This window comes from Nothobranchius furzeri, unplaced genomic scaffold, assembly GCF_043380555.1.
Source record: "Nothobranchius furzeri strain GRZ-AD unplaced genomic scaffold, NfurGRZ-RIMD1 Scf052, whole genome shotgun sequence".
NCBI lineage: Eukaryota > Metazoa > Chordata > Actinopteri > Cyprinodontiformes > Nothobranchiidae > Nothobranchius > Nothobranchius furzeri.
Window position 1 is genome coordinate 222211 of NW_027223069.1, and position 12500 is coordinate 234710.

At 60.6% G+C, this 12500-nt stretch overlaps 1 protein-coding gene across 1 annotated transcript in view; it reads left to right on the plus strand.

Moving 5' to 3' along the window:
* Nucleotides 1–12500, plus strand: part of LOC139064771 (basic proline-rich protein-like) — a 182982-nt gene that overhangs the window by 84201 nt on the left and 86281 nt on the right. The gene's annotated exons all lie outside the window — the stretch shown is intronic.

Consider the following 12500-nt stretch of genomic DNA (forward strand, 5'->3'; position numbering starts at 1 on the left):
TCCAGCTGGTGATGGCGGGGTGGAGGAGCTGCAGCCAGCGTCCATCAGCTGATGGCGGGGTGGAGGAGCAGCAGCCAGCCTCCAGCAGCCAGCCTCCAGCTGCTGATGGCGGGGTGGAGGAACAGAAGCCTCCAGCAGCTGATGGCGGGGTGCAGGAGCAGCAGCCAGCCTCCAGCAGCTGGTGGCGGGGTGGAGGAGCAGAAGCCAGCCTCCAGCAGCTGATGGCGGGGTGCAGGAGCAGAAGCCAGCCTCCAGCTGGTGATGGCGGGGTGAAGGAGCTGCAGCCAGCCTCCAGCAGCCAGCCTCCAGCAGCTGATGGCGGGGCGGAGGAGCAGGCAGCCTCCATCAGCTGATGGCGGGGTGTAGGAGCAGCAGCCAGCCTCCAGCTGGTGATGGCGGGGAGGAGGAGCAGCAGCAGCCAGCCTCCAGCAGCCAGCCAGCCTCCAGCAGCTGATGGCGGTGTGTGGGAGCAGCAGCCAGCCTCCAGCGGCCAGCCAGCCTCCAGCAGCAGATGGCGGGGTGGAGGAGCTGCAGCCAGCGTCCATCAGCTGATGGCGGGGTGGAGGAGCAGCAGGCAGCCTCCAGCTGGTGATGGCGGGGTGGAGGAGCTGCAGCCAGCGTCCAGCAGCTGATGGTGGGGTGGAGGAGCTGCAGCCAGCGTCCAGCAGCTGATGGTGGGGTGGAGGAGCTGCAGCCAGCGTCCAGCAGCTGATGGTTGGGTGGAGGAGCAGCAGCCAGCCTCCAGCAGCTGATGGCGGGGTGGAGGAGCTGCAGCCAGCCTCCAGCAGCCAGCCTCCAGCTAGTGATGGCGGGGTGGAGAAGCAGGCAGCCTCCATCAGCTGATGGCGGGGTGGAGGAGCAGAAGCCAGCCTCCAGCTGGTGATGGCGGGGTGCAGGAGCTGCAGGCAGCCTCCAGCAGCTGATGGCGGGGTGCAGGAGCTGCAGCCAGCGTCCAGCAGCTGATGGTGGGGTGGAGGAGCTGCAGCCAGCCTCCAGCAGCCAGCCTCCAGCTAGTGATGGCGGGGTGGAGAAGCAGGCAGCCTCCATCAGCTGATGGCGGGGTGTAGGAGCAGAAGCCAGCCTCCAGCTGGTGATGGCGGGGTGCAGGAGCTGCAGGCAGCCTCCAGCAGCTGATGGCGGGGTGCAGGAGCTGCAGGCAGCCTCCAGCAGCTGATGGCGGGGTGGAGGAGCTGCAGCCAGCGTCCAGCAGCTGATGGTGGGGTGGAGGAGCTGCAGCCAGCGTCCAGCAGCTGATGGTTGGGTGGAGGAGCAGCAGCCAGCCTCCAGCAGCTGATGGCGGGGTGCAGGAGCAGCAGCCAGCCTCCAGCAGCTGATGGCGGGGTGGAGGAGCTGCAGCCAGCCTCCAGCAGCCAGCCTCCAGCTAGTGATGGCGGGGTGGAGAAGCAGGCAGCCTCCATCAGCTGATGGCGGGGTGGAGGAGCAGAAGCCAGCCTCCAGCAGCTGATGGCGGGGTGCAGGAGCTGCAGCCAGCGTCCAGCAGCTGATGGTGGGGTGGAGGAGCTGCAGCCAGCCTCCAGCAGCCAGCCTCCAGCAGCTGATGGCGGGGTGCAGGAGCAGCAGCCAGCCTCCAGCAGCTGATGGCGGGGTGGAGGAGCAGCAGCCAGCCTCCAGCAGCCAGCCTCCAGCTGCTGATGGCGGGGTGGAGGAACAGAAGCCTCCAGCAGCTGATGGCAGGGTGCAGGAGCAGCAGCCAGCCTCCAGCTGGTGATGGCGGGGTGGAGGAGCTGAAACCTGGGTCGGACCTGGTCTGCAGCAGGGCCCATTACCACTCAGAAGCTGATGGCAGTGTGTGTTTAGGTCCCTGCGGGGTGGATGAGCTGAAACCTGGGTCAGACTTGGTGTGCAGCAGGGCTCAGCACCCTCCAGAAGCCGATGACAGTGTGTCTTTAACTCCCTGCCTGGTGGGAGAGCTGAAAGCTGGGTCGGACCTGGTCTTTAGCAGAGCTCAGCAGCCTCCAGAAGCTGATGGCAGTGTGTGTTTCATCCCCTGCGGGGTGGGAGAGCTGAAACGTGGGTCGGACCTGGTCTGCAGCAGGGCCCATCACCATCCAGAAGCTGACGGCGGTGTGTGTTTAAGTCCCTGCGGGGTGGGAGAGCCATAACCTGGGTCGGACCTGGTCTGCAGCAGAGCTCAGCAGCCTCCAGAACCTGATGGCAGTGTGTCTTTAATCCACTGCGGGGTGCAGGAGCTGAAACCTGGGTCGGACCTGGTCTGCAGCAGGGCTCAGCAGCCAGCAGAAGGTGATGGCAGTGTGTGTTTAGTTCCCTGCGGGGTGCAGGAGCTGAAACCTGGGTCGGACCTGGTCTGCAGCAGAGCTCAGCAGCCAGCAGAAGCTGATGGCAGTGTGTGTTTAATTCCCTGCCTGGTGGGAGAGCTGTAACCCGGGTCGGACTTGGTCTGCAGCAGGGCCCATCACCATCCAGAAGCTGATGGCAGTGTGTCTTTAATTCCCTGCGGGGTGGAGGAGCAGAAACCTGGGTCGGACCTGGTCTATAGCAGAGCTCAGCAGCCTCCAGCAGCTGATGGCAGTGTGTGTTTAAGTCCCTGCCTGGTGTGAGAGCTGAAACCTGGGTCGGACCTGGTCTATAGCAGAGCTCAGCAGCCTCCAGCAGCTGATGGCTGCGTGTGTTTAAGTCCCTGCGGGGTGCAGGAGCTGAAACCTGGGTCGGACCTGGTCTATGGCAGAGCTCAGCAGCCTCCAGAAGCTGATGGCAGCGTGCCTCTAAGTCCCTGCCTGGTGGGAGAGCTGAAACCTGGGTCGGACCTGGTCTATAGCAGAGCTCAGCAGCCTCCAGCAGCTGATGGCTGCGTGTGTTTAAGTCCCTGCGGGGTGCAGGAGCTGAAACCTGGGTCGGACCTGGTCTATGGCAGAGCTCAGCAGCCTCCAGAAGCTGATGGCAGCGTGCCTCTAAGTCCCTGCCTGGTGGGAGAGCTGAAACCTGGGTCGGACATGGTCTGCAGCAGGGCTCGGCAGCCTCCAGAAGCTGATGGCAGTGTGTGTTTAAGTCCCTGCCTGGTAGGAGAGCTGAAACCTGGGTCGGACCTGGTCTATAGAAGAGCTCAGCAGCCTCCAGCAGCTGATTGCAGTGTGTGTTTAAGTCCCTGCCTGGTGGGAGAGCTGATATCCGGGTCGGACCTGGTCCACAGCAGGGCCCATCACCCTCCAGAAGCTGGTGGCAGTGTGTGTTTAAGTCCCTGCGGGGTGCAGGAGCTGAAAGCTGGGTCGGACCTGGTCTGCAGCAGAGCTCAGCAGCCTCCAGTTGCTGATGGCAGTGTGTGTTTAAGTCCCTGCCTGGTGGGAGAGCTGAAACCTGGGTCGGACCTGGTCTATAGCAGAGCTCAGCAGCCTCCAGCTGCTGATGGCGTGGTGGAGGAGCAGCAGCAGCAGCAGCCAGCCTCCAGCAGCCAGCCAGCCCCCAGCAGCTGATGGCGGGGTGGAGGAGCGGAAGCCAGCCTCCAGCAGCTTATGGCGGGGTGGAGGAGCTGAAACCTGGGTCGGACCTGGTCTATAGTAGAGCTCCGCAGCCTCCAGACGCTGATGGCGGTGTGTCTTTAAGACCCTGCCTGGTGGGAGAGCTGAAACCTGGGTCGGACCTGGTCTGTAACAGAGCTCAGCAGCCTCCAGAAGCTGATGGCAGTGTGTGTTTAGTTCCCTGCGGGGTGGAGGAGCAGAAACCTGGGTCGCACCTGGTCTATAGAAGAGCTCAGCAGCCTCCAGAAGCTGATATCAGTGTGTGTTTAAGTCCCTGCGGGGTGGGAGAGCTGAGACCTGGGTCGGACCTGGTCTGCAGCAGGGCTCAGCAGCCTCCAGAAGCTGACGGCAGTGTGTGTTTAAGTCCCTGCCTGGTGTGAGAGCTGAAACCTGGGTCGGACCTGGTCTATAGCAGAGCTCAGCAGCCTCCAGCAGCTGATGGCTGCGTGTGTTTAAGTCCCTGCGGGGTGCAGGAGCTGAAACCTGGGTCGGACCTGGTCTATGGCAGAGCTCAGCAGCCTCCAGCAGCTGATGGCAGTGTGTGTTTAAGTCCCTGCCTGGTGGGAGAGCTGAAACCTGGGTCGGACCTGGTCTATAGCAGAGCTCAGCAGCCTCCAGCAGCTGATGGCAGTGTGTGTTTGATCCCCTGCGGGGTGGGAGAGCTGAAACTTGGGTCGGACCTGGTCTGCATCAGGGCTCAGCAGCCTCCAGAATCCGATGGCAGTGTGGGTTTAAGTCCATGCGGGGTGCAGGAGCAGAAACCTGGGTCGGACCTGGTCTATAGCAGGCCTCAGCAGCATCGAGAAGCTGATGGCAGTGTGTCTTTAATTCCCTGCGGGGTGGGAGAGCTGTAACCTGGGTCGGACCTGGCCTGCAGCGGAGCTCAGCAGCCTCCAGAAGCTGATGGCAGTGTGTCTTTAATTCCCTGCGGGGTTGAGGAGCAGAAACCTGGGTCGGACCTGGTCTGCAGCAGGGCCCATCACCATCCAGAAGCTGATGGCTGTGTGTGTTTAAGTCCCAGGGGGGTGGGAGAGCCATAACCTGGGTCGGACCTGGTCTGCAGCAGGGCTCAGCAGCCTCCAGTTGCAGATGGCAGTGTGTGTTTAGTTCCCTGCGGGGTGCAGGAGCTGAAACCTGGGTCGGACCTGGTCTATAGCAGAGCTCAGCAGCCTCCAGAAGCTGATGGCAGTGTGTCTTCAATTCCCTGCGGGGTGCAGGAGCTGATACCTGGGTCGGACCTGGTCTGCAGCAGGGCCCATCACCATCCAGACGCTGATGGCAGTGTGTGTTTAAGTCCTAGTGGGCTGCAGGAGCTGAAACCTGGGTCGGACCTGCTCTATAGTAGAGCTCAGCAGCCTCCAGAAGCTGATGGCAGTGTGTCTTTAAGTCCCTGCGGGGTGGGATAGCTGAAACCTGGGTCGGACCTGGTCTGCAGCAGGGCCCATCACCATCCAGACGCTGATGGCAGTGTGTGTTTAAGTCCTAGTGGGCTGCAGGAGCTGAAACCTGGGTCGGACCTGCTCTATAGTAGAGCTCAGCAGCCTCCAGAAGCTGATGGCAGTGTGTCTTTAAGTCCCTGCGGGGTGGGATAGCTGAAACCTGGGTCGGACCTGGTCTGCAGCAGGGCCCATCACCCTCCAGAAGCTGTTGGCAGTGTGTCTTCCATTCCTAGTGGGGCAGGGGAGCAAAGACCTGGGCAGAGGAGCGCCTGTCTGCATCCGATCCGGCCCCTCAGCAGCCCGCCGTGAGCCTTAGAGAACCCCCCCCCCCCCCCCCCCCAGCGGGCTCCAGGAACCGGGCCCTGCGTCGGACCCAGCTCAGGCAGGCCCTCCCTCGGGCCCTGCAGCAGGTGGCCCCGTCTATGCAGTCGAAAACCCCGCGAAAATCGGTGTAGAAACGCCCGAGAGGCGTGGTGCGGTTCCCCCGGCCGGTACCGGGTCCGGACCGGTCCGGAAGTCCACCCAGAACACTGCCTGGGGCTTCTGGGCGGCTCCCCAGGCGCAGGCAGTCGAAAACCGCGTGAAAATCGGTTCAGAATTGACAAAACGGCGACCTCGTCGCTCCAAAAACTAAGTCCAAACTAAGCCTTTCGCTTATCGCTTAACGCTTAAGGCGGTCGGCCTTATGGCCAGTAAATGAAAAGTGCCTGCGCCCCTGGAGGTTTTGGAAGGTGCGAGCGATGACCATGCTCGGGTTAGTAGGTGAGGCCATCGGAAAACCAGCGTGAGTTGGCGGGTTTGGGTGGCAATCTATTCCAGGCAGAGTCGACTATCTCTGGGCATCAATTTTGGGATTTTTCCGGCTCTGGTTCTGGGAGAAACGCAGGGGCAAAGTGCACGAGCCGCGGCCGATTTTGGTGGCCTGTCCCTGGGCACAAAGTCTGAGGAGTGTGGGCCTGGTTCTCCGAAAAATACCAGTCTGCTGGAGCTCACTCCCATGGCTCCAGGGGGCACGGCACACCCCCCGGTAGCCGACCAAAGTGATCTACTCGGGCCAGACTCGGACCCACGACCCGGGGTGAGAACCACAACTACTGGTCATCCTTTTGACCTCCAGGGGGCGCGGCAGAGCCTCCCCAGTCCGACGCAAGTGCCCCACTTGGGCCATACTCAGACCCACGGCCCGGGGCGAGAACCACAACTACTGGTCATCCTTTAGACCTCCAGGGGGCCCGGCACAGCCTCCCTAGACCGACACAAGTGCTCCACTTGGGCTGTACTCTGACCCAAGTCCCGGTGCGAGAACCACAACTACTGGTCATCCTTTAGACCTCCAGGGGGCCCGGCACAGCCTCCCTAGGCCGACACAAGTGCTCCACTTGGGCTATACTCTGACCCAAGTCCCGGGGCGAGAACCACAACTACTGGTCATCCTTTTGACCTCATGGTCATCCTTTAGATCTCCAGGGGGCCCGGCACAGCCTCCCTAGGCCGACACAAGTGCTCAACTTGGGCTATACTCTGACCCAAGTCCCGGGGCGAGAACCACAACTACTGGTCATCCTTTAGACCTCCAGGGGGCACGGCACACCCCCCGGTAGCCGACCAAAGTGCTCTACTCGGGCCAGACTCGGACCCACGACCCGGGGTGAGAACCACAACTACTGGTCATCCTTGAGACCTCCAGGGGGCCCGGCACAGCCTCCCTAGTCCGACACAAGTGCTCCACTTGGGCTATACTCTGACCCAAGTCCCGGGGCGAGAACCACAACTACTGGTCATCCTTTAGACCTCCAGGGGGACCGGCACAGCCTCCCTAGACCGACACAAGTGCACCACTTGGGCCATACTCTGACCCAAGTCCCGGGGCGAGAACCACAACTACTGGTCATCCTTTTGACCTCATGGTCATCCTTTAGACCTCAAGGGGGCACGGCAGAGCCTCCCTAGTCCGACACAAGTGTCCCACTTGGGCCATACTCAGACCCACGGCCCGGGGCGAGAACCACAACTACTGGTCATCCTTTAGACCTCCAGGGGGCCCGGCACAGCCTCCCTAGTCCGACGCAAGTGCTCCACTTGGGCTGTACTCTGACCCAAGTCCCGGGGCGAGAACCACAACTACTGGTCATCCTTTAGACCTCCAGGGGGCACGGCACAGCCTCCCTAGTCCGACACAAGTGCTCCACTTGGGCTATACTCTGACCCAAGTCCCGGGGCGAGAACCACAACTACTGGTCATCCTTTTGACCTCATGGTCATCCTTTAGACCTCCAGGGGGCCCGGCACAGCCTCCCTAGGCCGACACAAGTGCTCCACTTGGGCTATACTCTGACCCAAGTCCCGGGGCGAGAACCACAACTACTGGTCATCCTTTTGACCTCATGGTCATCCTTTAGACCTCCAGGGGGCCCGGCACAGCCTCCCTAGTCCGACACAAGTGCTCCACTTGGGCTATACTCTGACCCAAGTCCCGGGGCGAGAACCACAACTACTGGTCATCCTTTTGACCTCATGGTCATCCTTTAGACCTCCATGGGGCACGGCAGAGCCTCCCTAGGCCGACACAAGTGCTCCACTTGGGCTATACTCTGACCCAAGTCCCGGTGCGAGAACCACACCTACTGGTCATCCTTTAGACCTCCAGGGGGCACGGCACAGCCTCCCTAGTCCGACACAAGTGCTCCACTTGGGCTATACTCTGACCCAAGTCCCGGGGCGAGAACCACAACTACTGGTCATCCTTTTGACCTCATGGTCATCCTTTAGACCTCCAGGGGGCCCGGCACAGCCTCCCTAGGCCGACACAAGTGCTCCACTTGGGCTATACTCTGACCCAAGTCCCGGGGCGAGAACCACAACTACTGGTCATCCTTTTGACCTCATGGTCATCCTTTAGACCTCCAGGGGGCCCGGCACAGCCTCCCTAGTCCGACACAAGTGCTCCACTTGGGCTATACTCTGACCCAAGTCCCGGGGCGAGAACCACAACTACTGGTCATCCTTTTGACCTCATGGTCATCCTTTAGACCTCCAGGGGGCCCGGCACAGCCTCCCTAGACCGACACAAGTGCTCCACTTGGGCTGTACTCTGACCCAAGTCCCGGTGCGAGAACCACAACTACTGGTCATCCTTTAGACCTCCAGGGGGCCCGGCACAGCCTCCCTAGGCCGACACAAGTGCTCCACTTGGGCTATACTCTGACCCAAGTCCCGGGGCGAGAACCACAACTACTGGTCATCCTTTTGACCTCATGGTCATCCTTTAGATCTCCAGGGGGCCCGGCACAGCCTCCCTAGGCCGACACAAGTGCTCAACTTGGGCTATACTCTGACCCAAGTCCCGGGGCGAGAACCACAACTACTGGTCATCCTTTAGACCTCCAGGGGGCACGGCACACCCCCCGGTAGCCGACCAAAGTGCTCTACTCGGGCCAGACTCGGACCCACGACCCGGGGTGAGAACCACAACTACTGGTCATCCTTGAGACCTCCAGGGGGCCCGGCACAGCCTCCCTAGTCCGACACAAGTGCTCCACTTGGGCTATACTCTGACCCAAGTCCCGGGGCGAGAACCACAACTACTGGTCATCCTTTAGACCTCCAGGGGGACCGGCACAGCCTCCCTAGACCGACACAAGTGCACCACTTGGGCCATACTCTGACCCAAGTCCCGGGGCGAGAACCACAACTACTGGTCATCCTTTTGACCTCATGGTCATCCTTTAGACCTCAAGGGGGCACGGCAGAGCCTCCCTAGTCCGACACAAGTGTCCCACTTGGGCCATACTCAGACCCACGGCCCGGGGCGAGAACCACAACTACTGGTCATCCTTTAGACCTCCAGGGGGCCCGGCACAGCCTCCCTAGTCCGACGCAAGTGCTCCACTTGGGCTGTACTCTGACCCAAGTCCCGGGGCGAGAACCACAACTACTGGTCATCCTTTAGACCTCCAGGGGGCACGGCACAGCCTCCCTAGTCCGACACAAGTGCTCCACTTGGGCTATACTCTGACCCAAGTCCCGGGGCGAGAACCACAACTACTGGTCATCCTTTTGACCTCATGGTCATCCTTTAGACCTCCAGGGGGCCCGGCACAGCCTCCCTAGGCCGACACAAGTGCTCCACTTGGGCTATACTCTGACCCAAGTCCCGGGGCGAGAACCACAACTACTGGTCATCCTTTTGACCTCATGGTCATCCTTTAGACCTCCAGGGGGCCCGGCACAGCCTCCCTAGTCCGACACAAGTGCTCCACTTGGGCTATACTCTGACCCAAGTCCCGGGGCGAGAACCACAACTACTGGTCATCCTTTTGACCTCATGGTCATCCTTTAGACCTCCATGGGGCACGGCAGAGCCTCCCTAGGCCGACACAAGTGCTCCACTTGGGCTATACTCTGACCCAAGTCCCGGTGCGAGAACCACACCTACTGGTCATCCTTTAGACCTCCAGGGGGCACGGCACAGCCTCCCTAGTCCGACACAAGTGCTCCACTTGGGCTATACTCTGACCCAAGTCCCGGGGCGAGAACCACAACTACTGGTCATCCTTTTGACCTCATGGTCATCCTTTAGACCTCCAGGGGGCCCGGCACAGCCTCCCTAGGCCGACACAAGTGCTCCACTTGGGCTATACTCTGACCCAAGTCCCGGGGCGAGAACCACAACTACTGGTCATCCTTTTGACCTCATGGTCATCCTTTAGACCTCCAGGGGGCCCGGCACAGCCTCCCTAGTCCGACACAAGTGCTCCACTTGGGCTATACTCTGACCCAAGTCCCGGGGCGAGAACCACAACTACTGGTCATCCTTTTGACCTCATGGTCATCCTTTAGACCTCCAGGGGGCCCGGCACAGCCTCCCTAGACCGACACAAGTGCTCCACTTGGGCTGTACTCTGACCCAAGTCCCGGGGCGAGAACCACAACTACTGGTCATCCTTTAGACCTCCAGGGGGCCCGGCACAGCCTCCCTAGGCCGACACAAGTGCTCCACTTGGGCTATACTCTGACCCAAGTCCCGGGGCGAGAACCACAACTACTGGTCATCCTTTTGACCTCATGGTCATCCTTTAGATCTCCAGGGGGCCCGGCACAGCCTCCCTAGGCCGACACAAGTGCTCAACTTGGGCTATACTCTGACCCAAGTCCCGGGGCGAGAACCACAACTACTGGTCATCCTTTAGACCTCCAGGGGGCACGGCACACCCCCCGGTAGCCGACCAAAGTGCTCTACTCGGGCCAGACTCGGACCCACGACCCGGGGTGAGAACCACAACTACTGGTCATCCTTGAGACCTCCAGGGGGCCCGGCACAGCCTCCCTAGTCCGACACAAGTGCTCCACTTGGGCTATACTCTGACCCAAGTCCCGGGGCGAGAACCACAACTACTGGTCATCCTTTAGACCTCCAGGGGGACCGGCACAGCCTCCCTAGACCGACACAAGTGCACCACTTGGGCCATACTCTGACCCAAGTCCCGGGGCGAGAACCACAACTACTGGTCATCCTTTTGACCTCATGGTCATCCTTTAGACCTCAAGGGGGCACGGCAGAGCCTCCCTAGTCCGACACAAGTGTCCCACTTGGGCCATACTCAGACCCACGGCCCGGGGCGAGAACCACAACTACTGGTCATCCTTTAGACCTCCAGGGGGCCCGGCACAGCCTCCCTAGTCCGACGCAAGTGCTCCACTTGGGCTGTACTCTGACCCAAGTCCCGGGGCGAGAACCACAACTACTGGTCATCCTTTAGACCTCCAGGGGGCACGGCACAGCCTCCCTAGTCCGACACAAGTGCTCCACTTGGGCTATACTCTGACCCAAGTCCCGGGGCGAGAACCACAACTACTGGTCATCCTTTTGACCTCATGGTCATCCTTTAGACCTCCAGGGGGCCCGGCACAGCCTCCCTAGGCCGACACAAGTGCTCCACTTGGGCTATACTCTGACCCAAGTCCCGGGGCGAGAACCACAACTACTGGTCATCCTTTTGACCTCATGGTCATCCTTTAGACCTCCAGGGGGCCCGGCACAGCCTCCCTAGTCCGACACAAGTGCTCCACTTGGGCTATACTCTGACCCAAGTCCCGGGGCGAGAACCACAACTACTGGTCATCCTTTTGACCTCATGGTCATCCTTTAGACCTCCATGGGGCACGGCAGAGCCTCCCTAGGCCGACACAAGTGCTCCACTTGGGCTATACTCTGACCCAAGTCCCGGTGCGAGAACCACACCTACTGGTCATCCTTTAGACCTCCAGGGGGCACGGCACAGCCTCCCTAGTCCGACACAAGTGCTCCACTTGGGCTATACTCTGACCCAAGTCCCGGGGCGAGAACCACAACTACTGGTCATCCTTTTGACCTCATGGTCATCCTTTAGACCTCCAGGGGGCCCGGCACAGCCTCCCTAGGCCGACACAAGTGCTCCACTTGGGCTATACTCTGACCCAAGTCCCGGGGCGAGAACCACAACTACTGGTCATCCTTTTGACCTCATGGTCATCCTTTAGACCTCCAGGGGGCCCGGCACAGCCTCCCTAGTCCGACACAAGTGCTCCACTTGGGCTATACTCTGACCCAAGTCCCGGGGCGAGAACCACAACTACTGGTCATCCTTTTGACCTCATGGTCATCCTTTAGACCTCCATGGGGCACGGCAGAGCCTCCCTAGGCCGACACAAGTGCTCCACTTGGGCTATACTCTGACCCAAGTCCCGGGGCGAGAACCACAACTACTGGTCATCCTTTAGACCTCCAGGGGGCACGGCACAGCCTCCCTAGTCCGACACAAGTGCTCCACTTGGGCTATACTCTGACCCAAGTCCCGGGGCGAGAACCACAACTACTGGTCATCCTTTTGACCTCATGGTCATCCTTTAGACCTCCAGGGGGCCCGGCACAGCCTCCCTAGGCCGACACAAGTGCTCCACTTGGGCTATACTCTGACCCAAGTCCCGGGGCGAGAACCACAACTACTGGTCATCCTTTTGACCTCATGGTCATCCTTTAGACCTCCAGGGGGCCCGGCACAGCCTCCCTAGTCCGACACAAGTGCTCCACTTGGGCTATACTCTGACCCAAGTCCCGGGGCGAGAACCACAACTACTGGTCATCCTTTTGACCTCATGGTCATCCTTTAGACCTCCATGGGGCACGGCAGAGCCTCCCTAGGCCGACACAAGTGCTCCACTTGGGCTATACTCTGACCCAAGTCCCGGGGCGAGAACCACAACTACTGGTCATCCTTTAGACCTCCAGGGGGCACGGCACAGCCTCCCTAGTCCGACACAAGTGCTCCACTTCGGCTGTACTCTGACCCAAGTCCCGGGGCGAGAACCACAACTAATGGTCATCCTTTAGACCTCCATGGCAACAGGGGGATGTCAGACCCCAGCTCATCCCAGGTTGATGCCTCAATAGCAGCTTAGGGTCACGGCAGTCCCACCGTGATCCACCCTCTTGTCCTCTCTCCACAGGATGACCAGAGTGTCGTGTTTATTTTCAAAGTGTCCTCGTAGGATGACCATGAGTGCAGGAAAATTTTCAAAGTCCCTCTGT